Below are 26,938 nucleotides of genomic sequence, written 5' to 3'. Positions count from 1 at the left end.
TAATCGCATTCTTAAAAATGAATTTTTCAAATAACTCGGGCATTGCCTGATACCCAAGCTAGTAAAAAATAAATTGAACACAAAACATTGGCTCTTCTACTGTTTTTGTGCTGTGCCTGGCATTTGAATGTCTAGAAACACATAGATTACTATATCTGTGTTCACCACACACACAAACACAAACACAAACACAAATATGCATGCTTAAAGGGTGTTTCTCCTGTTGTGGTGTCCAATATGGAAATAATTATTGAACAATGGACTATGGTATTGTCTCTCTTTTTCCTTCTGCTTATCATCCTGTTGTTGCTATTGTTGTGTGCCTAGAATTCCTTTCTGATTTATGGTGACTAACTTGAACCTATCACAAGGGGCTTTCTTTGCAGAATTCGTTCAGAGGGTGTTTGTGCCGTCGCACCTGGGGCTGTACTCTTAGTGAAAGAGGCATGGACGTGACATCTTTCCCCAGGGGATTGCTTCTTGCCCTCCTTTAGGGAAACTGGAACTCCCAAGGACCAAAACACTGTAGATAACTCAAAAACTGGGTTTCTTGTTCACAAAGGGGGGTAAAAGAAAATATACATTACAGTCTTTGATTGTTTAAGTCCGTGGAGCTTTTCCAGATCCCTCTTTCTCTGGCTGTGAATGCCGGAGCAAACTCAGCCTCAGTCCAATGACCTATATCTGAAGACAGAGTCTTCCTCTGTTGCCAAAGGACTGATGTGAAGGCGCTTGAGACTCCTCAACGTTGTTCAGGTTGGCCCTGAACATGAAGTGTGAGTCCCAAGGGTAAGAACCTCAGAATTGGTGCTGAGAGGTAATTTTTCAAGGGCTTTCAGAGCCAAGTCTCTCTCTCACGTCCATCTGGTAGAGAGCTTGCTGGTGGAATGAAAAGGAGGAAACACAGTCCTACTCCAGGAAGAGGTGGAGCCAAACAGTTTAGCTGAGTGAGCAATATAACAGGTACAAACAACACTGATTGACAGATATAAATAACCAATCCAACTACATTTACAGAGTAAGGGCAAAATCAGACATGATACAACAATTCAAATCTTGAAACTTATAGTTTGACATATAGATGGCGCCACTCGCGCCGTCACAGTGTTTGCCTATATTATTATTATTATTATTATTATTATTATTATTATTATTATTATTATTCCCCACTTTATCTCCCCAAAGGGGGCTCAAAGCAACTTGACATAAAAGTGTTAGTATCTAATTTAAAATATACAAGTATACAAACATTAAAACACAATTAAACACAAACAGCATTAAAATTTTTCAGTTAAAAACCATCAAAACATATTCAAAGTTAAAAATTATGGCATTCCCTGACTAGATCTTAAACATCTTGATCTTTAAATGGCTGCTTGAATAAAAAGGTTTTAGCCTACCGGCAGAAAGACAGTAGGGAGGGGGCCATTCTGACTTCCCTGGTCAGGGAGTTCCAGAGTTGGTGGGCAGCCACCGAGAGAGAAGTCTTTCTTTCTTGCTCCCACCAACCAAGCTTGAGATGGAGGGGGGACTGAGAGAAGGGCCTCTCCTGAAGATCTCAGGGCCCAGGCAGGTTCATATAAGAAGATGTGGTCAGCCAAATAGCCTGGACCTGAACCATCTAGGGCTTCAAAGGTCATAACCAGCACTTTGAATTGTGCCCGGTAGCCAGTCCCAGTGAGCAACCTGGCTGAAGCTCTTACGTTCCTCTAAGGCTGAGAGATCGTGAACATTATCTGACAATGGGTTCTGGCTTTACAAACTCATCTTGCTTGAGACTGGATCATACCTATCATACAAATTCGTTTAATAAGCACTTTTACACGTTTGCCTTACTGCAGCTACTGAGATATAACTCCACTTAACTCGTGCCTAAACACACATATGCATGTATGCATGCAAACACACAGACATACATTAAGACCACTCTCTGTTCATGCCTTCCCTTTTAATGTTTTTCCCAGAAGAATAGTGCAACTGCAAGAGTTCAAAATCTTGCAAGCTGGAGGCTTCCCAATTAATTACATATGTGTTTTCCAGGTTTCCAAGCATTGTTATTACAAACACTTAAAATATTAATTAAAAATGACAAGCCTTTCCCCTATTTTGTGTATTCCGTAAAAAGGAGGTGTAGTTTTGATTGACTAAGATTTGTTTAATGATGCACTACTTGCACAAACTGGAAGTTTTCCAAAAAGAACTTGCAAACAGAAAGAAAATGCTTAATTAAGAAGGGAAGTCATTATCAGTGTCTGGAATTACCTGTGAAGCTGTGCAGATACTTGTTTTTTAAAAGAAGAAGAAGAAGCAACAGCTAACAGGCCAAACGTGGAAAGTTATTGCTTTGCAGACAGATCTCTGTCTGCATACTGAAAGTTGAAATGTCTGGAGCTTGGAAATAAGGAAGTGCAGAGGTCAGAAAGAAAACCCACAACACACTCAGAACCAGATGTCACTATCCACAAACTTGCTTCAGGAGTGTTTTGATATTGTTGCATGACTAAAAACACTTTGAACACCAATTCAACTTGCTTTGATCAGCCTAAAAATGAGGTTGTCCCATTTATAGAAAAGTACTGTTCCAACACAAGTTGCAAAGTGGTTAAGAATGACATCACTCAGTGGGATTCCATGGCCAAGTGGGGATTCAAATCCTGGTCTCATAGTGTCCAGTCCACCAATAAAACTACTATACTGCACTATACCATTCTCGTCTTACTTGCTGTGTTAAAAACATTTGGGGTGTGTGGGGGTGGCACATTACTTTCACCTTTTTCATATATGCTGATCAGCAAGATGAAAGCCAAAATAAGATTTCCCTTCTATATTTTTTTTAAATTGACAATTGGCAGAGGTATTCATAAAAATAATTGCAAGTACTATATGGGTAGCTGAAGCAGTCTTGAATAGTTTCTGCAGTAAATTACATTCAGCCCTACTGTTTCATCTTAGATAGTTTCAGCAGGGATAACTGAAAATGCAAATTTAAATTGCTGCCAAGCACTGGTATATTTGCAATCAGAAAAATACTCAAAGATTCTGAAATAGTTTTCCTTCTCTTTTACCACTTAAAGATTTAAACATTCTGCTCTTCCTACTAGTTGAAGTGATTGAAGGCTCTAATGATTTTTTAAAAATCTTCCTCAGATGTTCCTCATACATGATTATGGGAGGGGCGCAGGTTGAATGTAAGGGAGAGGTAGAGGGAAGAAAAGATAAGGAAAGTGGAAGAAAAGAGCAATATTTGAATAATACACTTAGCTAGGTATGTTTTAATAAGACCAAACTGAGTAATGGACACATTTCCATGCTTAACAAAAAAAATGTTCTCTGGACTCAGAAAAACATGTTTGCTACACATTACATAAATTACAAGTTTCATATCATGCTTATTTTTCATCATTTAAGAAAATGACAATAATAATAAGTACTTCATGTTGAATTATGAAAGAGATCCTGCTTGATTATGTCAATCAACACATTCTTTGGAACTTGCTTGGTGCTGATAGTAGCTTCCTTTTATCACCAAGTTGTAACGTGCTTCTTTGCCTAGTGACATGGTTTTGATAACCAGGGGTTCAACTCCCCCCCCCCCCATTTTTCAGGTTTAAAAAAAAACCTAGTTTACTTATGAATTTTAACTGGTTAACCAAATACCCATGAGTGTCCACTGAACTTTATCTGTCATGAGTGTCCACTGAAGTTTACTGATGGAGCCTGATTTCTAAATTATTTTGCATTTTGGATCTACTCTTCATGATTTGCTAAAAAAAAAAAGTCCCCCCCCCCTTTTTTTTTCTGGCTATGGCCCTGTTGATAACCATGGGATGGTTCTTACCATTGCACATTTTAGTTTGTGTGCTTTGATGATTTTATGTTAAACTCTTTCAAAACTGATTTGAATTTTTGTTCTCCCCTCTAAACCTATTTCAATACAGATTGAAATAGGATGGGTCTATTGAAAGTGTCTTATATTGTGAAGTGATGGAATGAGGTCTACACTGATGAGAATAGGTTTATCCTCCCACAGCAGACCACAGGGGAAAAAATCATGTTTTTCATCTAGGGAAGAGTCCTATTTTCATCCAATTCAGATTGGCTAGGTCTCTGTTTCTCCCAGGAATTTCACATAGGTCCCAGGGAGAGCAGACACTGTCATGCAAAAAGGTAAGTTAGTTCATGTCATGGCTTATCACTCACTCATTCTAAGAGGGCATGCTTGGACAGGTCTGGGAAACCAGGATTATCATCTAAATAGAGTTTTCTCCCCTAAGAGTAATTCAGTATTATCATTCTTGTCGTGTTAGTGTGATATAATATAAAATATGGGTACATTCCCCACCGAAACGAATGGGATTTAAAATCACTTAATTCTGCTGGACTGTGATATTTTTACATTTAATATATATATTTCTAATATCCAAGTTTATAAGTGCCGAAGGCAGCATTCGTGGTATATGCCTCTTTCTCTCCAATTTAACTTCATGAAAAACTGATAAGGTAGAATAGGCTGAGAGATAATGGTAAGCTTGCTGTCACCCAATGAGCATAACAGTTAAAAGGAGATTTGAGCGTGAATTTGCTCAGTCATAAGCTGTGTCTATGTAAAACAAAAACAAAAAACATACTCATCTCAAAACTGGTAATGACAGTCTTCACAACATATGGCAACGTCTAATAAGAATCCTGAACTTTTGACACTTAATCCAACTTTGCTCCACAGTAAGCAAAATCGGGATAATTGAGGAGTTTGACTATCTGGACATCTGAGTTGGGTCCATACACAGACACCATTGCCATGGGATGGGCTATCCTCATGCCGTTGCTACTGCTCCTTGCTGGCCACAGAGTTTCCTATGAGAGCCTTGTGATCTGCAAGAAAGAGAGGGTTGCTCTACCCCCCTCCTTCTTATTGATTGCACACATGACCTCAGTAGATGTGACCATGGTAGCCAGACTCTCACAAGGAACTCTGTGACTGGTGAGGAATGGTGGTGGTGATACAGAGGACAAGGGGACAGACCAAGGGGGCTGATATGGTCTCAGCCCAGCTAAACTGCCTAGACACCAATGCAGCATTGCAGATAATTTGGCCTAGTTTGTATGGCCATCATAGTCAATCCAGGACCAATCCAGAAAATAATGCTCCCATCTGGCCTGAGATTAAACAGCTGGTGTAGATGCAACCCTAGTCTAACATACATATTCTGTAATATTGTGCTGCAATTAACAATGATTTCTGAAATATAATACATCTGAGCTTCAACTTTATTTTTTGCAGAAATTACATGGGCCTGCAATAATGTGTGGATTTCAGCTGCTTAGCTATGGATTCACTAGCAACTAGCAGGTTTAGCATTTATGATTTATGAGCCATTCACAAAATTGGTAAGAGACCAGTAAAGAAAATGGATACACATTCCGATTACTGCAAACTCTCCTAATAACAGATATTTCAGAGCATGATTTTTCCTCCCCTCCCCCGCCCCAAAAAAGCATAAAATATATAACCCATCATAAGCAAATGGAAGTCAATTTTCAATCTATGCCAGAGGTATCATTTATCATCAGGATCTATGAGCATATGGATATTAATTTTCCCCCAATTCGTTCTTTAAAGTATTACTTCACATTACATTTTTGAATGATAGAGTTCAATTCATTCACATACAAATAATAGGAAGGCCCAGGCTTAAATTGTATCTTTTTAAAATTGTGAGGTCCAAATTTTCCATCTTTGCATTATTCATCATATGTCATATTGGTATTTTTATGCTCTGGGGTAAACTATTTGCATTTAAGCCCTACCCTTTATTCCGGAGGGACAAGATGTTTGACAAAATATTTCATTTGTCTGATTACTAGCTATTAGGTGTATGGGTTCATACTAGTTATACATACTAAACCATCTCTTAAAATTGCACTCCTATGGCTTCTTCTTCTTCTTTCTAATCAGAATCTAGCTTTTAAAAAATAATATTACCTTAGTTTCATAATTTACCATCTGTTATTGGACATCATTTATTAATATTCTATTATTATTATTATTATTATTATTATTATTATTATTATTATTATTATTATTAAACTATGCCACAAGAAATGGGATGAATTGAAATATAGGCAAAAATATGATTTATCATCTGCAAAGAAACTGGTGGTAAAATAAGCCCAAAAACTGTTGAAAATCTGAGGAAGTAGACTTAAGTCTATGGAAGTTTCCACTATCAACTTCTTTCTCTCAATCTCAAAAATGCTATAAAACCCCTTCACATATTCCAGATTAACACAGCCATGTTTTTGAATTCAAGGTCTTTAAAGTAAGGTGCTGGGAGGACAAATGCTCCATCATGACTTCTCTCCTGAGTAAATAAGACTAGAGAATTAGGATACAAGGACAGAATTGTTAAAAAAAAGAAAAGAAAAAAGACTGATCTGAATCAGAAGAAAAATGTCATGAAAGCAAAATACAATCACCGACACCTACAGCTCCACTACTCTTTCAGTGTTGCTAGAAAAGCCACTTTATAGAAGAGCACTGAAAATACTGGAATGAGCTATAAATTACTTTATCATTTCTTCCCAAATCACTATGGAGTAAAATAATTTCTGGTAAAGCTACAGATATCAGCTGTAAAACCATAACCCTTTCCCCTCTTTTCCTTTCCTCCATATCTGTCATATTTTCTTTTTTAGAGAAGTTGTGGGAGGTTCAGAAATGTTTTTATTAAAATAGAGCGCTGCTTAACCGAGCTCCGCTTATCCGACACTCCGTATTATCCGATGTGCCACCAGGGGCTTAGGGAGGCAGACACAGCGGCAGAGGCAGTGGCAGCCATAGAAGAGGAAACTCCGGTAGGCCTTTTGAGAAGCACGGAGCTTGCTGCTAAGTGGCAACACACCCCGTGCTTCCCTAAGCCTGGGTGCCTGCCGAAGGGAGAAGTTTCCTCCCTCCGGTAGGAACCTGGGCCTTTAGAGAAGCATGGAACATGCTGCCAAGCAGCAGCACGCCCCGCGCTTTCCTAAGCCAGGGCGCTTGCCCATAGATCCGGTTATCCGACAGATCCGGCTATCCGAGATTCGGTCCGCCCATTTAAATCGGATAACTGGAACTCTACTGTAGTCATAATTGCCGGCAGCTATAAAAGCAACACACTATTCTTAATGCCAAAGAGAGTGTGTTATTTCTATGGATGAGAACAACATTATCTTAAATTCTATTATTACTGAAGTTGAGACTAATTAGCTTTGTGCAGTATTACAAGGTTATCGGTTCCTAAATTTTGACTTCAGATTTAAAATAAAGTTGCTTCATGAATAAAGAACTTCATGAACATTTTGTTTATTTTAATTTATTAGGCACATCTATATATTCATTTGTTTATATTTCAGCTTCCTTCCAATTATGATTCTATGATTCTAACTAGCTCAAAACTTCATTTAGTTCAGTACATGTCTTTCATCTTCTCTTCATCCTTATAACAATCTTGTGAGATAGGTCAGGCTGAAGGATGAACAATGTAAGGTCATCCAATGAATTTAATGGCTCTCCAAGGACCAGTCTAACACACTAGCCACTATATGTGCCTTTTTGGTATAGTATTGTTATGGGTCTTGTTTTCTGCAGTGAAGATGTATTTACATTATCTGTGAAACACTATAGACGTCTTTGGAGTATTTGCCCCCATTTCTCTATGTAACCAACTAGAGACATCAATTGTGTCAGTGATCAGCTCAGCCAATGTATACCAAACACTTCAGGGGAACCATAAATATTATATTACTAAAATGTATTTATAAAATCATGAGTGATTGTATGTGCAAATTCTATGTGAGGTATTATAAGTATTCAAAAAAAAGTCACTAAGTTTTTGAGAGACTGATGTTTGACTTGTGCATGTCTTCCAGATGAGTGTCAGTTTTGGGAAATGAAAACTCTGGCAGAGCATATAACTAGATAATAACGCACACAATATAAGGAGGGAAATGTGAGGAACATATGAAACACACACACACAAAATACATTTCTTACTATGCATGTCATTACTTGCATAAAAATATTTCCCAGGATATTCAATTAGACTTGTATCCAGATCAGAGTCTGGATATGTTATTTTGGGAATTACAACTCTACAAATATCCTAGCCTGTTTGGCAAATAGCCCCATGTGGGGTGAGAGATCCTGGGAGTTGTAGTTCAAAAAATAAATGCTCCAAGATCTGTCCCAGATAAGTGTCAGAAAGACAGAAGGTTTAATAAACATTTTCTCACCATCATGGATGTGCATACAAGAGTTATCAAAGAACTACAAAAGACAAAACAAATACTTTTTGAACATGGTAGATTCTTTTTGCTTCCATGACAACAATAAATACAAATTTTGTCAAAACAAATGTAAATTCATGCAAGATCTCTTCTCCTTTTTCCAACCTAATTACTAAATATGTTAAAGGTCCCAATTAAGACTTGGCCAGATAACTCTAATTTAAAGGGGCCATTTGTCTCCCATAAATGGATGGTTAGTGAGGGATCAAGTTGGGTGATGTCATAAATATATGAAGTCCTCAGGGTATTTTATTTTATTTTATTTGACAGAGGGAGCCTTGCTCATCAATTCAAGTAGTAGCTCACAGTCTGTGCATGTTCCTAAGTTTGAGTTATGGCAACTCCAATAATTTCATAGTGTTTTCCTAGGAAAGAAATACTCAGAAGTGTTTTTGCCAGTTCCTTCCTTTGAAATATAGGTTTCATTTACACTGAGTATTTAATGCAGCTTGAAGCTAGCTTCAAATTGTGATAGCTAGACAATAAACATCCAGGAAAGTGTGCAAAAGAAAGCCCTTAATGCACATTATTGCTCTGTGATTTGTGTAATCACCATCTAAGCCTCAAAATGGTTCCAGGATTTTTTCTGTAATCATCTGCACAGCAAAACTACTTTCTTCAATCTAGTATGGAACTGTGTTAAATGGTCAGTGTAAATGAGGCTCTAGTCTACAACACTCCGCATTCTTTGGCAGTAAAAAAATACTAATCAGGGCTGACCCTGCTTAGCATCGAAGATCAAGCAGGATCTTGTGTCTGTAGGGTATTTAGTCCCTCATCAGGTCCAGTACTGAAGCAAAAATCTCAGCCAAATTTTGGTAATTTATTTACACTATCATTATCTATCTTTTTACCAATTTACATTTCAATAGCAGTAAAAGCTGGCATAGTGAAAGCAATCAAGTTTTGATATTGCTTATGTTTAATCAACATTTTTGATGTGAAGAAGACATAATCCACTGAAACTGACATCAAAATCGAATGCCCGAGGTTAAACTATGTACAAAAAAAATAAATTTAAATACAATTTATGATGTTTCCAGGTATATTACAGCTATGGTAATTTGTGCTTGCTTTAAAAGTTTATATTTTAATTTCTCCCAAACTCATAGAATCATAGAATAGTAGAGTTGGAAGAGACCTCGTAGGCCATCCAGTCCAACCCCCTGCCAAGAAGCAGACAGATGGCCATCCAGCCTCTGCTTAAAAGCCTCCAGAGAAGGAGCCTCCACCACAGTCCGGGGCAGAGAGTTCCACTGCCAAACAGCTCTCACAGTGAGAAAGTTCTTCCTGATGTTCAGGTGGAATCTCCTTTCCTGTATTTTTGAAAACCAGAGTACCAGATTAAAGGTATTTTTATGTGATTTCTAAATATGTAATATGTGTGGGTCATAGATCTTGATTTTTAGGTACCCTGTTTCCCCTAAAATAAGATATCCCCAGAAAATAAGACCTAGTAGAGGTTTTGCTGAATTGCTAAATATAAGGCCTCCCCCGAAAGTAAGACCTAGCAAAAATTTTGTTTGGAAGCATGCCCAACAAACAGAACCCCAGAGCATGCAGGATCGGTAAATGTATGTACCATAGATTGTTGTACATGGAAATAATGGTAGTAACAAGAAATTCTTGATAGGAATCACAGTTTGTCTGGTTATGCTGGTTTGTGATAACAACTACTGTACAGTACTGTATATAATAAATGTGAATTCTTCTTCATAGAAAAATAAGACATCCCCTGAAAATAAAACCTAGAGCATCTTTGGGAGCAAAAATTAATATAAGACACTGTCTTATTTTCGGGGAAACACGGTATTACAATTTAAAGTGAAAATATATGCATGAGAGATCTTTCAAAATGCTATACCTTTGATTCTAATCAATAATTTTGTGAAATTTGAACACAATTATAGGGAGAGGGCCTTCTCTGTAATGGCCCCCCGGCTTTGGAATTCCCTCCCTAGGGAGATTAGATTGGCCCGAACCCTGTCTGCCTTTATCAAGCAGCTGAAGACATGGCTCTTTCAGTGTGTGTTTGAATAGCCAACAACATGATAGACTTCACCAACATCAATGGAATATTATAGGTAAAATGTGTACATCACATTTCTGGACTTTTTCAGCATTCAGCTTCAAGAAAGGTTTACAAGACACAGAGAAGTAGTTCAGGAACTGCAAGTGTTCCTCCCTATTAGTTGTGGCCATTTAAAATCCAACTTAAACAAGTGCACAGAACTTTACAATGAATGCCTTCAAGATATCAACACACAGAAGGAAGAGTCTGGCCTGTGGTGTAGAAATGGAAAAAGATTACACCTGCACAAAACCATCAAATGCACTGAAGCATATCTTGTTTTTTTCCGAATGTGAAGAAACTTCTTCAGATTTCTGCAACATTGCCAGTGTCAACAGCTACAATTGAAACCTTGTTTTCAACTGTTAAATGTTTGAAAACTCACATAAGAAGCAAAATGGGGCAAGAAAGACTGACTGAACTTGCTCTCTTGAGTGTCCACCGAAGTTTATTGATGGAACCTGAATTCTGTCAAAGTCTATGACACAGTTTTCAAGTGTTTCCCACAGGCATTATGGTATTATTTTATAACCACTAAATTACCAATTAAGAGTCATTGAAACTTTGTAGCTAAAATAGAAATTTGATTTAATTAAGTCTATTCAAAACAATAGAATACGTCATAGAATTTAAATAATTTAGTGTTATATACTCTTCATGATTCACTAAAAAACTAAAACTTTTTCAACCCACCCCCACTGATTTTTCTAGCTATGAGCCTAGTAACACATGAGAACAATCCATTAAGTGGCCTTTCTGGCTGTGTAGAGTAAATCGGCTTTGTGCATCACATATATGTCACATAGTCCATTCATCCCCTCTCCACCTCATCCATATAATTGGACCCTGTGATCTAGCAGGAACAGAATCTTAGATATCCCATTAATTCCAAAGCCCCTGTGGTTTGTGTTGTTCTGACTTGAATATAGACTATGTAATTTAGAATAAGGGTCCAATGACAATACAATGACAATGACAATGGAAAATTACATTGTTGATGGCAATACTAGCTACGGGTTCTGTGAGTTGTACTTTAAAAGGCAACTTTTCTGACCTCTGGAATCAGTTACATCAAGGGAGCTCCTGTTGTGCTGGCAACCACGAGGTTAACTTCACGGGAAACTGCTATTTGACTATCTACAAAATACCATTTGGGTCTTTACAACTGCCTTTATGTAATAGGAGTTGTTGCAACAATGGAGATCCTGCCCTATTTATGGAAATCAGTAACAGACTGTAACTCTCCACAGCTTCCTCTCTTAGCTGCCAGCCCAAATTGAATAATCCTCTCATTTTATCCTTTTATACATGCCTCTTATTACCTCTGTCAGACTTCACAAAGTATTCATCCTATGGATCAAAAACATATTTTTAAATAGTAGAAAATATCTGGGTTTAGCTTGGACCTCCTGACTTTAAAGCACGGTTAAGGTTTAATACTCTAGGCCACCTCCTCATGTTTCCTTAGCAACTACAAGAAACTCTGCATCTCATCATTATTCAGTCCAATGGAAGGACAGGAAAGTTTTCACTTTTTAATATGGTACCATCTCACTTCACTTCTTTGCAAAGACATCAGTGTTAAAACCTACATGTGGTTATTTGACTTTCACAGTACATCCTTTTCTTGTTTCTGTAAGGAAGCCAAGGGATATAGGGAACTTTTTTTTATAAATGTACAGGAAATGAAACTCATCAGGGAAAAGACCCAAGTACAGCAGTTTCCATCTGCAACTGCAGCAGAGAACACAGAGACACTAAGAAAGAAAAAGAGTTTGAAAATAGTTACAGATTCCCAATTATCCTACTTGCCAAAAGACGTATCAAGAGAATGAGTGAGTTTTGCGTGATTGTGGCAAGTTTCTGACAGTGAACATTTGGAAATAGGTAAGATAGTAAGCTGGATACAGATGTAGACATTTTTACAATAAATATACTGACAGCAATAGGTTAGTTATGACTAATTCAGGACCACTGATTTCACCATACCTACCTACTGGAAATATAATTAAATCTAAATTTGGCCAAGGGTGACTCTCCAGATGTTGCTGAACTGCAACTTTCAGTATTCTTTATTATTTGCTTTATTCACTTATGGCTAACCAGAGTCGTAGTTTGACAAAATCAGGAGGGACCTGCTTTGCCCACTTCTGTTCCACTGAACTATCTTTCATTCTCAAAGTCATCCAATCTGGAGAAGACTTCATCTAAGAGGAATAGGAAGAGGAGAGCAAGGTAATTGGATCAGTCAGAGTCAGAGGTGGTTTGGAGTTCTGCCTTGAAGCCAAGGAGGCTGGCACACTGCCTTGGAAGCAGAACATAGACCATCCCATGAAGACTCTTAGGAGAAGGAGTCAGATGTGCTGTTAATTCAAGTGGCAGCAGCAAAGTGAATAACCTGTGTTGGCCTGCTTTCACAAGGAAACATTGAACTAATTAGACACACTCTGTAGATTTGCAGTTGGTGACAAATTAGCACAGCTATGGCTGCCTCTGCTGGTATTGTGTTACCTTCCTTATTTCCTAACCTTTGGCTTTCTCCTTAGACTATTATCTTTAGTTTCCCCTTGCTTGATCTTGGACCTATCTTAAACTGTTTTCATATTACATTGGCCACAGTTATACTCTTATAGATTCTTTACTTGACTCTACAGTGTTCCCACACTTATTGCTGGGGTTAGGTTCCAGGACCACCCGCAATAAGTGAAAATCCGTGAAGTAGGGGCGCTATATTTATTCTAATATTTATACATTATTTTAGTAGTTATACACTATTTTAAGTCTTTATCAACCAATTGTGTGTTGATAAATTGCTTCCTTCTCCTCCTGTTGTCGCTTGGGCTCCTTTTCTCTCCCTTTGGCTTCTCCTTCCTCCCTTCTTTAGGCTGTAAATTGTAATTTTTTATGATTTATAATATTGTGTTAGAGTTTATTGAAAAACCGCAAAACAGCAAATCTGCGAAAAGTGAATCGCAAAGTAGTGAGGAAACACTGTATTGGCTTGTCCATTGCTTGTTCTCCTGCAACACAGGTACTTTCTCCAGGATAGTTGCTACACTGATATAAGACAATTAAAATCACATAGAGGAACACATACATTTTCTTCACATAGAAATGGAATTGATTAAAAAAATTACATAAGACCAATCATTAATGTATGAGCAGATGAACTGATCATGTTATTCCCACTTACAAACCTCAAGTAGTTTGGATAGCTTCTTATCTAGATGTAAATTTACTCCAATGCAGTGGTTCTCAACCTGTGGCCTTCAACTCCCAGAAATCCTAACAGCTGGCAAACTGGCTGGGGTTTCTGGGAGTTGTAGGCCAAAAACACCTGGGGACCCCAGGTTGAGAAGCACTACTCTAATGTATATGGAGTTTTATGTAGATTGAGGTATTCATTAACCTTCTTGGTGCTACTTTGAACATTGAACCCACCTGTCACTAACCTGCCCATTTAATGGTATAGGACTGTGCAAAATAGCCACATAGCATCTAGGTGGAGCCCCCGGTGGTGCAGTGGATTAAAGTGTTGTGTCTTGAAGGTTGGGTAGCTGACCTGAAGGCTGCCAGGTTCAAATCCAACCCAGGGAGAGTGCGGATGAGCTCCCTCTATCAGCTCCAGCTCCATGCAGGGACATGAGAGAAGCCTCCCACAAGGATGTTAAAACATCCAGGCATTCTTTGGGCAATGTCCTTGCAGACTGCCAATTCTCTCACACCAGAAGTGACTTGCAGTTTCTCAAGTCGCTCCTGACACAAAAAAAAATCTAGGTAGGTTCCTAAAGTGAACTTATTGACAATATCATATTCCTGAAGCGTACCCTCCGAGATCCTGGAGGATGATATTTTCACCATTAGCCAAAAAACGCCCTAACAGAGAGTCCTGGAAGATCTCATCGTTTCCCCCCTCATGCTCAGGGGTCAGTCACTTCCCTGAAGTTATAACTCACACACGTTTTGTGTGTTCCTTGAATAATGGTGTAAATTGTTATGTGGATGCACACAGGCTAATGAGACTCTACACTGCATTATTTTGCAGTATAAATGCATCATTAGTACAAGTAAACAGTTTGCAGCTTTTGTACCCTTGTTTCTGTGCATCTCAACTTCATATTCCCAGCTGTTTGTCAGACTATTTTCAGTGTTTCAAAAACTCATTTACCTAAACCCATTAATGTTAACTAGCTGTTGAATCAGTGAACACTTATGTGTATTCCATAGATTGAACAGGCCAATTCTAGAGGGGATTAACAACTGGACTGAAACCTTTTCTTTTGAGTTACCAACACTTTTACTTTTACATAAATGTGGGATAGAAAGTGTTTCCTTAGAATGCAAAATTATTTGACTTACATATGAAGTGACTAATTTCCAAGTAGAGAAGTCAGGGATGGCCCCGGGCAACATGTAAAGTGCATGAGTCTTTTCACTAGAAAAAAGTGAATAATTGTATTTGCAACTCCTGCAGTGGTCCTCAGGGTCTCAAAAGTCACTCCCCCGTTACATTAAAATTAGAAGTGGCAATCAAGATAGTGCCGATTTTGTTGGTATTATTGTTTTTATTTGCTTCCTATTTGCAATGTTGTGCCTGCAACAAATGTTGGGAACAAATAATAATAATAACAACAACAACAACAACAACAACAACTTTATTTTTATACCGCCTCTATCTCCCCAAAGGGGACTCAGGGCGACTTACATGGGGCCAAGCCCGAATAAAAACAATAGCAATATAAACACAACAATAGACAAAAAACATGCACAATTATAAAAATTTAAACATTAGCCAAATATTCAGGCCCTGATCCTGCCAACATTCTTAGCTCCTAAGGGAGGCCCTGAGTCATCTGGTTTGATTCCCGATGACTTGGCAACCCGGTGCAGCGAGTTCGCGCACCATTTCGCAGGCAAAGTTGCTCAGATACGTCGTGAGTTGGACTCCAGCTTGACTGTGGTTTCAGCGGAGGTAACCGAGGCACCTGTCGGTTCGATCTTATAGGATTCTTTCCGGCTTGTTCTTCCTGATGACGTGGAGGGGATTCTTGGGTCTGTGAGGGCGACCACTTGCGCGCTGGATCCTTGTCCCTCTTGGCTGGTTAAACTGGCCAAAGATGGGTTGTTGGAGTGGTTTGTGGCTATAATAAATGCCTCCTTGGGTCAAGGGTCATTTCCATCCTGTTTTAAGCAAGCGGTGGTAAAACCGCTACTAAAAAAGTCCTCGTTAGACCCATCGCTTTGTGACAATTACAGACCAATCTCCAACCTCCCATTTCTGGGCAAGGTTCTGGAGCGGGTGGTTGCCACGCAGCTCCAGGGGTTTCTCGATGACACCGATTTTCTGGACTGCTCGCAGTCTGGCTTCAGGCCTGGGCACAGTACCGAGACGGCTTTGGTTGCCTTGGTGGAGGGAGCTGGACAGGGGGAGTGTGACCCTGCTGGTTCTCCTGGATATCTCAGCAGCTTTCAATACCATCGACCATGGTATCCTTCTGGGGAGGCTCTCCAGGATGGGGCTCGGTGGCACGGTTTTGCAGTGGCTCCAGTCCTTCCTGGAGGGCCGCTCCCAGATGGTGAAGCTGGGGGACACCTGCTCGGACCCCTGGCCATTGACCTGTGGGGTTCCGCAGGGATCTATCTTATCCCCCATGCTATTTAACATCTACATGAAACCGCTGGGAGAGGTCATCCGGAGTTTTGGAGGGCGTTGCCATCTCTACGCAGATGACACGCACATCCACTACTCGTTTCCATCTGACTCCAAGGAAGCCCCTCGGGTGCTGAACCAGGGCCTGGCCGCTGTGGCGGACTGGATGAGGAGGAACAAGCTGAGGATCAATCCCGACAAGACAGAGGCCCTCCTGGTCAGTCGGGCGTCGGTTCGGGGTATTGGGTGGCAACCTGTGCTGGACGGGGTTGCACTTCCCCTGAAATCACAGGTCCGCAGTTTGGGGGTCCTCCTGGATTCAGCGTTGACGCTTGAAGCACAGGTGTCGGCGGTGGCCGGGAGGGCCTTTGCACAAGTCAAACTTGTGTGCCAACTGCGACCATACCTCGTGAAGTCTGATTTGACCACGGTGGTCCATGCCTTAGTTACCTCTAGACTGGACTACTGTAATGCGCTCTACGTGGGGCTTCCCTTGAAGACGGCCCGGAAATTACAATTGGTCCAACGCTCGGCTGCCAGATTAATAATGGGGGCAAGTTACAGGGAGAGATCCACTCCCCTGTTTAAGGAGCTCCACTGGCTGCCGTTCATCTTCCGGTCCCAATTCAAGGTGCAGACCATCATCTATAAAGCCCTAAACGGTTTGGGACCCACCTACCTCCGTAACCGTATCTCCTTCCATAAACCTGCCCGATCTTTACGATCATCCGGGGAGGCCCTTTTATCACCACTGTCGTTATCCCAGGCCCGCCTTGTGAGTACAAGGGAGAGGGCCTTCTCTGCTGTGGCCCCCCGATTGTGGAACTCACTACCTACTGAAATTAGGCAAGCTCCCACGCTGTTAGCTTTTAGGAAAGACTTGAAAACATGGCTTTTCCGCTGTGCCTTCGGTGAGTAATTTCTGTTATATATTTCTGTGTTACTCCCACCCCGAACATCTATCCTCTAGATTACCCCACTTCCATATGTCCCTGCCCGCAGTGGAGTACCCCTCTGTCCCTCTCACTCCAGGTTTTATCTTTGTGTTTACGTGGCCTGCCCTTGTTTTATTGTTTTTTGATTTCTTGATGTAATGCCTATTATTATTTATTGTATTTTTAATGGTGCTGTGATATGTTGTTTTTATATTTTATTATATTGTATTGCTCTGGGCATGGCCCCATGTTAGCCGCCCCGAGTCCCCGTTGGGGAGATGGTGGCGGGGTATAAATAAAGTTTTATTATTATTATTTATTATAAAGGGAATAACTATGGCAAGATAGTAAAGACTGTTCAAAATGCCAGATGTCAAAGCCTCTATCCAACACTATTTATGAACTACGACACAATCAAGGCTTTGTTTTCATCTCCTATGTGATACAGAAATGAATCCCTCACATATCTGAATACTTCTCTTGCTCTTCTCCCTTATGTATTATATTCAAGAGTGGGAGAATTAAGCCACATAAATGAGAAAGCAGTTTCTTGCAGAAATATGTTCTCAACAGTCTTCTCCAAAATGGCATATTCAGATATGTCAAAATATAATTGTCATTGTCCCCTGCTAGCATAATTAGGACTTGCTCTGGCCTGGAAGCACTGCATTAGGATTTGTAGACCAACACCTCTGGAAGACCCAAATTGGGAGAAATCACCTTATCCCTTAAACACTCCAGGCTTGAGAGCAGTTCTTCTCGACCTGGGGTCCCCAGATGTTTTTGGCCTACAACTCCCAGAAATCCCAGCCATGTTACCAGCTGTTAGGATTTCTGGGAGTTGAAGGCAAAAACATCTGGGGACCCCAGGTTGAGAACCACTGCTTTAGAGAGAAGGTAGGGGTGGTTTATTTTATGAAATGAAGTCAGCCACATAAATGAATGTTCCATGTCAACTATGGAGACTACATTAACCCTCCGGGAGGTCTTAGAGGGCTGCATCCCCAGTGCACTCCATGTTTGCCTACATTTGACTTATAGGAGAGGTGATGGCATGTTTTGGGGGCTTCTTGGGTTCTCATAGTCATTTGAGCATTTTGAAGTAACTTGTTAATTGATTTTTTTTTACTTGTGAATCAATGCGGAACACACAGATGTCTACTATACCCAGCAAAAAAGGAAAAGTATGGTATATAATATAATACAAGGTAAGTTGTGTTGTTATCACACACTTCTATTGTAATGTAGTCCCTTATATGTTATGATTATAACATCAACTTATATTTAACACACTGTATTGGTGAGTAACTGATTCTTTAAACCATCTTGGGTCTGGATTGAGTTTAAGCTAACCTGGTTATTGACCGTAAACCCGTTCCTGCCGTTTGTCTAAATAATAGTCTCTAACTTAGTTATGGTATCTATTCAAACAAAATACAATCCAATATGAGTACCCTGTATATATAGTATCCAGGTGGATTTACTCAACCATCAATCTATATATATACAACACAATTGTAAAGAGTAATTATAACATTACATCGGGTTTGAATCCGGTTTAAGCTAATTCAGTCTCTAGTCTTAAATCCAGTTCTAACTATTGTAGTTTCTGGTTCTCAATACAGTCCTATCGTCATCTTGATAATAATCTCAATTGTGTTGTATATATGCAGGTATGAGACTATTATTTAGACAAACGACAGGAATGGGTTTGTTTAAATTGTTTTGTTTAAATATGAATTGTTTAAATGCATATCTTTTTCAAAATATGAAGTTACCAGCATAAAATAAAAATTATAAAGTACAAATCAAAAATCAAACAGAAAAGAAAAAGAAAAGAAGAAAAGATAAACATGACTTCTCATCTTCTTTTTGCCAGTTTTTGGTTGAGGTAACCTCTGACTCAACAGATATATTTTAATTTCAAATCCAAGCATTTATCTGTTATACCACACAAATCCTCATGATTGGTCAAAGAGTTACAAACTAATCAGACCAAACAAAGATTGTAGAGAGTCTTTGGACCTAGTCCGTCAACTGCTTTGCGTTTCTTCCAATATCCGCATTTTCTGCTCTAGATTGCATGTGAATGATCCAGAATTGATTAAAGTTGTTATTTACAGATAGGTTGATTTCACACAGATACAAAAGTCATCAAAATCCTTTGACATTTGAGGAAATATTGTTAGTTTTGGCTCATTTGTTATGGAAAAATATGAATCAAATTTAATGAATTATAGATGCTACTAATCATAAATGAAATAATCAGCAATACCTTGGTCAATAGCAGATAGATTTTCTAGTATATATTTAATAAGACAAGAATCATGGAAATGATTGAGGGCAATATTTTGAAGGAACTGACCTTTTCAGCAGTGCTTATACTATTAAGATCCCAATCCATAAATATCCTTAGCAATGGTTGTCGGTGTGATTGTTTTGCATCTGTTTTGCTAGGATTTGGCAACTTGCTTCCTCCTAACCACCATTTACCACCACAAGGAAGATCATGGAAAGAGGAAACAGTCTATACTATAAAATGGTCCAACTTTTAAAACTTGCAAATAGGTCTGGAAAATTTGTTTGAGTTGGATGCTGCTGTTGTGCTAGACTCAGTTAAATTGCCCGCACACGTTGTTTTGAAGCTCAAGGTATACATACCAAAGCATGCTGAAAACTGAGAAATATTTAAGTGGCATGCATGCTTGCAATTACCAGTTCCATTAATAGGAGAAGTAAAAGGCCCATTAAAACACAATGGGAACTGAATAGATTTTCCAGGAAGATAAGATAATTATAATCATAGAATCATAGAATTCGAACCATCCAGTCCAACTCCCTGCCATGTAGGAAAAGTACAATTAAAGCACCACCAACAGATGGCCATGCAGCTTCCAAAGAAGGAGCCTCCACCACAGGCTTTATACTGGCCACAAAGAAGAAGAATCAAGAGCTTTGCCCAAAAATGCTTCCATAGGTCCATACCACTACTGTATCTCATTCTGTAGGAAGCTACAAGAGTGATAAAGATTATCATGTTAAAAATGCACAATCTCCTTTGTTATACGGAGCAAAAATCCTCTCTCTTTCTCTCCCTCTTTGATAATTGTCCCTTGAAGGTCAGTCCACAGAACTAGCCTGGCAGAAGATTATTGGGATCAGCCCATCCAAGACCATATTTAATTTAGTACTTGTCAGAGACTGGAAGAAATGAGTTAAAATAATAGTTATTAGTAAAAAAAATAATTTTTGGAAAGGTTAATTAGGGTATAGCAGAGTTGTATTACATTTCATAAGTAATGTAATGAGTAGGAATGACATTATTCACTTGGTGAAATAAGTAACATATTCCAGCTATTTTGAAAGTTATTTTAAGAGGCAGTTTAAGGCATGGGGTGAAAGAGAGAGTGGTTTCAGTACTGATATGTGCTCTAGGACTGATAAAATACTTGAAAAAGGAAAAAACGTCTTTTTCTCAATCACAGTTAAGTCTGGCAAATTATGTTCTAATTGTTGCCAGTTTCAATTTTAAATCCCATAGGACTTCTCCGTCACCATTTTTGACATCTTATTCAGGCTTAGTCTCCTATTAGTTCTATGCAGATGGTAAATAAATAATTTGGAGGAAATGGATTCTGATGTGTCATTGCAGCAATTTTGTCACTTTTCCTTCTATGCATTTATTGTATTGACCATTTTGCCTTATATATATCTAGCTTTTTACCTAGTTTGGATTTAAAAAAACTGGATAATAATGACCGCTCATATTTTGACTATATTTGGATCAATAGCATGAGGTCCTCCAGTGCTATTCGATGCCATGCTTGGGTTGGAAGTAAGCTGTGGAATAGTACTGGGGGGTCTAGAGAGACCCATAAACATTTCTGAGAGTGCATTTATGTTTTTTGGAGCACAGGTAAGATGAACCTTGAATATTGAGTCTGCAGATAAGGAGTTGTATTGTAATGTAAAACGTGCATGTAATCATGCTCAATATTGAAACACATGAACATACGCAGGACTATTTTAAGGACTAGGGAGTGATAACAAAATGGAGAGGATTATTAATAAGAGAACAAAACAAAGGATCAGGGAGGCTTATAAAGAAGATAATAAAATCCGCCCTCTTGGGGCTGTCATGCCTCAATAGATGCACTCCTTCCAGAGATTTGATGAATGACCTTTCTGCTGTTACAGAATCAAAGGGACAGATCAGTTTCCAGAGTGAATGAAGCAGAGTGAATCACATGATCTCTTGTGAGTTTTGGAATGTTTAGCAAATGAAGTCATCCAGACAGCATGAAACAGAGTTATGTCTCTGTTGCCCAGTCGTGTTTATGGAAAAATGAGTTTGGGGGATTGGTTTTTGCTTAAGCACATAGTGTTCCTTGCTACCTAGTCACACACGGATTGCTTCAATAAAGTAGTCCTTGTCCTTGAAGTGGTGTCCTTCCAGGCCTCTGATTTCCCAGAGGCCCAAAGTCCCCTTCAGTATGTGACACCATGTACCCTTTTAAAAAGTAAAGAAAACAGCCGATCAGAGGCCTGTTAAACCCATATGTTTTATCCATTCGTGAAAGCCAAGAAAGTCATACAGCATATTGACACAATTTTTTTTTATGGTTTTAAAGGTATATTGGAGCAATCGCATGCCCATTAAAATGCAAGAAAATTAAAAAGGAAAATGCGCTTTTTCCAGCTTATGAAAAGATCCCAGATATCAACCATTATTTTTGACTATCTGTTTTTCTCATTGCCTCATTTTAATCCTAGTAAAAAAAATCAAAAACAAAAGAGAATGTCAGTATGGAAATCAATGGTGAAAAGGGAAATGGGAAAGAAAAAAAGTGGCAGTATGGGAGGAGATTACATCCAGCAGATACTGCCTCTTTTTTCTGTCTCTCTGAGACCAGGGCAGTGGCTGTTGGGATGGAGGAAGAACTTTACATCTCCTTCTAGAATTAGGCATGATGGACCTGTGCTTGACCCTTCTTCTTCCAAGACCACTGCATAACTGCCATTACTATGTTTCTTCTTCTCTCCTTCCAGGTATATTGACCTTTCCTCCGTTTCTGGGACAAGACATGATAGAGTGTTTGGTCTCTTCTATAGTACTTCATTCTTGGAATACTTTCATGAAAATATAGTGCATGCATACATATTTCAGGAAATATGGGCAAAGGTGTGGAGGTTGTCAAAACAGTGCTTATCTAAAACTAGAAGCCCAGTTAGGTGACACTTGTTTCAATGTCATGGCTTCTCTCTATGGAATGCTAGAGTTTGATGACATAGGGATGTAAAGAATGTTCATAAATATTCAGATCTCAGATAAAAAGGGGGTTCCCTACATGTTGGGAAACCTTTCAAGAAGAACCTTAAATGGATGAACATTTCTGCAGTATGAGATATATACTGATGAAAAATCACATGAGAATACATTTTGCACAGAAATCACATTAAAAACATTGCTTTTAATTTGAAAATACCATTTCTGAACATGCATTCTGTTTTCTGTGAAAAAAACACCCTACATGTGGCTTTTTCTTAGAGTAAATCTTGAATTGCAAATAGTTGTTGAAAACTGCACATTTAAAGACATTCTCACATGTGGGGAGGGGATGATCAAATTATCCATTCTTCTTCTTATGTTTATTTATACCCCTTTTTTGTCTCCACCAAGAAACTCAAAGCAGCAACAAGGAGACTTGTTGTATGAGAACAAGATTTAAATAGTTTTATATACTTATGATGTAGTATTTTAAATTCTCTGCTAGACTGGACTAGACTTAATTTCATTGAATCACAGCATTAAACCTTTTAGGTAGAAAATTCTAAGTAGTTCACGAAATTACCACTGCCAGGATTCCCGTGAAAGGAGCCATGTTACGTTAAAAGTAATCCCAAACTGCCATAACTGTGTATTGAATGCTTAATGTTTGAAATTATCTTTCTCTCTCCTTCTTTTCCACCTTCTTCCTTCTCTCTCCCACACACAAGTGTATCTAGGATCTAACAGTACGGGCTCTCTCAGAGACAATTCAAGGAACAGACCTGAGACTTTTTCAAAGCTACACAAAATGTACAGGAATCGAAATATTATTGAAAATTGCTTGTGTTGTACAAGACCAGTTGGAGATATCTCTCGCCCCCACTCTTCCAATCTTTGTGAAGCAAAGGCTCCTAAGACAGTGAGTACCTGACTATGAATTTTCAGACCACTTTAGTTAAAAAGATATAAACTAGAGGACATTAGATAAAACTTACATATCTTAGATGTAAAAATAAATTTGATCCAAAAATGGAGTGCCATTATATCTACATATACACCCATTTTCCATGTCATGTTGATTTATCCACTTGGTTAGTGATTTATCAGTTACTAGATTGAAAATGAGATCCACATGAACTTGAGTGTGTTGCTGAGTGGAAAATGTAACTATCTTTTAACAATTTTTACTTTAAAAATTAAGTACTATTCAATAGGCAGGGTTGAATCTGCAGTTCTCTGAGTCTGCAGTTCTCTGAGAAAAGAAGTGTAAATATTATAAATTTCTGCATAGGCATGCAGCCAGTTCCATAAAAGTTCAATATCCTTGCCAAGATTTTACAAGCATCCTATTTCTACCCCAAGGAGTACATATCTGGTAAGATAAAGTATTGCATATTAGCATATCATGACCTTTAAGCTTCAGTAGTGCTTAGTAGATATTTGTTTTTTTAGTAAAAGCAGCTTTACAAATATTATTAGTAATTATGCCAAAATATACATGTTATGCAGAATCAGTCCACACAAAATTCCACTTATCAGGATAATCTTGAGTTTGTTGTGAAAAGTGAGAGGCAGTAGTTGATTTGTCTAGCTGACTAGACAAATTAGCAAGGCAGAAGCTGAACAACAACTAGACCTTATACAGAGAAAGAAAAAAACTCCACTCTTCTTCATTAAAAAAGATGTAAAAATAGCTTTACTTACAAATTACTTGTGCATAAACAAATGCCAGTTCTATTGCAGGCATGGGCAAATTTTGGCCCTCTGGGTGTTTCAGACTTCAACTCTTGCAAATCCTAACAGCTGGTAGGCTGGCTGGGATTTTTGGGACTTGAAGTCCAAAACACCCGGAGGCCGAAGTTTGTCCATGCCTGTTCAATTGAGAAAGAGCGAGAAGAGAAAAGAAATGGGATGCAGGTTAGAATGCTGCAGCAAGAAGGTAGGCATGGTAAAACAAGCAAGGAAAAAGTCAACAGACAAGCAAGCCAGCATTTAGTAAGAGACATGCAAAGACTGCTAACTCTAACACAGTTAAATCAATAGAGAAGCTATAGGCTTTGGTAACAGCCTTGCAATATTGGCAACAGTGTGATATGCTGCGACCATGATAGCTAGCCTAGTAAAACGCGACACCAGTGTAATCGTTCATTTGGTAAAGATATCCCAGGAGAATGACTAAAATAGGATGAAGTTATAGGCAAGTGGGAATTACATCATTTTTCTATATTCTTCATGGCCATGGCCATGGCCATTGTTGATGTCAGCAGCTTTACCCCAACCCACGAGCTTGAGAAAATAATTGGGCACGGGGGCAGGGAGCTACAGCAGACACCTAACCTATCTACCTCATTATGAAAGAACAGTAAACATGATGCAAGTCAACACTCAATGACAGCAAAACACCATTTGTGGGCAAAGTAACTGACTTCTTTGGAGTGGACTGAAACAAAGGATTATGAATTGGAAGAAAAAGGAAGGTCCAGAAACAGATTTTGACCAAATTTTAAAATGAAAATTAGAAAAGGAAAAAGGCCTGATGGGTTTTATATATAAAAAATTAATTGAAACACAATATAAATTGAAACAAACATTGGCCGAGATATGGAAAGAGGATTTGAACATTAATGACTCTTACACAGAATACTGGATCAATTCAATTAAAAAAAATCAAGCAGATAAGGATTAGAGAAACCCAAAGGAAAATATTGACTAAATGGTACAGAACCCCAATCCAATCAGCTTATATAACTAAAACAACCACAAAATTGTGTTAGCACGGATGTGGGAAAACTGGCTCATATATTCATATGTGATGGGGATGTGATAAAGTACAAAAATGTTATAATAAGGTAAAGAAGGAAATTGAAGATTTAACAGGACATAAATTGGTTTTGAAAAATAAAGAATTCTTCATCCATAAATTAGATAAAAACAAAAATACTAAGGACTGGAGGGAAAGTATAAAATACATGATCGTTGCCGCTCAAGCAACAGTTGCCTTGGGTTGGAAAGAGCAAACAAAGTGGGAAGTTAAAAAATGGTATGAATATCTAGCTGAATTTATGCTTCAGGATTACATCCTTGAAAGGACAACTAAATATATATCAGGCTGAATCAAAAAGAACTAGGTTCTGAAATGGGGAAGACTGATAGATAAAGTCAAAGGACAAAGAAAATATAAAGAATTGAATCATTCTCTATTTACGATTGATCAATTAAAATAATATCTGAATGAAAGAAAGTACTGTTCCCAGCGGGTGGGGGGAGGGGAGAGGGGGAGATAAAGGTGGAATTAGCAAGTGTAATGTTACTGAGAATATATAATTGGATGTGTATATTGAAATGGTGATGGATTTTGTTATTATTCCACTGATATTTACAATAAAAACGTATTTTTTAAAAAATGATAGCATAACACCTGTATATAAACCATATATAAGAAGATCATACCTCAGGTAACAGGACATATATCGTGAGAGTGTATCTCGTTGGCTGTGGCTGCATGCACCAACTAGGGTTGGTACACTCAGTGCAGTAATTCAAGGTGCACTCCTTATGGACCTCCTTCCATACTCCATTGTTGTGGCTAAAATACCAGAAAATTTGACAAAATCAGCAGCTATTTTAAAAATCAGTAGTAATTAAGACAACAGTGCATGCTTGTAGTATAAACGCTCTGGATTTGCACCAGAGGCCGCCAGATACACTCATCCTAACTCACTGCAGTGCCACATTGGCATCCATATGGTCCAACTGGACTGGGATCACATAAACCCTACTAGAGAATCACTTTATCTTCTGTGTTATTGCTCCCAACCAGCCACAGAGCTCAATGCAAGCTTCTGGCTATCACAGGGACCTTGTTCTGACATCACAAAACCAGGAAAAAGAAGAGTGACTTAACTCTGAAAAAAACAAACATGCTATTCACTGGAGATCATGAATATTGTTGGAAAAACCAGAAGTGAATTTGAAATGAATCCAGATCTTCTTATTCATGTAGACTTGCCCATATGCTCATCTACAGGATTTGTACACATGTTAAATAGGTTCAAACCCCGGAGCGGAATGAGCGCCCGCTGTTAGCCTCAGCTTCTGCCAACCGAACAGTTCGAAAACATGCCAATGTGAGTAGATCAATAGGTACCGCTCCGGCAGGAAGGTAACGGCGCTCCATGCAGTCATGCCGGCCACATGACCTTGGAGGTGTCTACGGACAACGCCGGCTCTTCGGCTTAGAAATGGAGATGAGCACCAACCCCCAGAGTCAGACATGACTGAACTTAACATCAGGAGAAACCTTTACCTTTACCTTAAATAGAATCTACTGGACCTGTGATCTGGTAGGAAACATTACCTAAACTGTAATGACCATTTGAGACCACAAGAACAGTTCAGTAATGATGCCATTCGTTTCGTATTTCACAGAAGAAGGGTAAAGAAATGGATACCCAACAGCTTGTCTTGATAAATAATATTGCATTCATTCTGGGACACAGAATTATTGTGAGTAAACCCTGGGAACCTGCAGCGTTTCAGCTGATGGCTTGGAGATTTATTCTGCTTGTGCGGAAGTCAACAGGCAATGCTCCTATTGATTTTATCTGAACAGGGTAGGACAGAACTAAACATTTCCAGATGAAATTACATGCTTGCAAAAAACCATGGGATCTTTATTTTCGTTCTGT

General features: G+C 38.8%; 1 long non-coding RNA gene across 1 annotated transcript in view; it reads right to left on the bottom strand.

The window, feature by feature from the left end:
• Window positions 1-26,938, bottom strand: part of LOC103280979 (uncharacterized) — a 232,780-nt gene that overhangs the window by 178,771 nt on the left and 27,071 nt on the right. The window contains exon 3 of the long non-coding RNA XR_009999885.1: window positions 25,701-25,836. This is a non-coding gene — a long non-coding RNA (uncharacterized LOC103280979). The remainder of the gene's footprint in view (window positions 1-25,700; window positions 25,837-26,938) is intronic.

Source organism: Anolis carolinensis, chromosome 6 (assembly GCF_035594765.1).
Source record: "Anolis carolinensis isolate JA03-04 chromosome 6, rAnoCar3.1.pri, whole genome shotgun sequence".
In the NCBI taxonomy this organism is placed as follows: Eukaryota; Metazoa; Chordata; class Lepidosauria; order Squamata; family Dactyloidae; genus Anolis; species Anolis carolinensis.
Note: the sequence above shows the minus strand (reverse complement) of the source record. Positions and strands in the feature narration are given on the sequence as shown.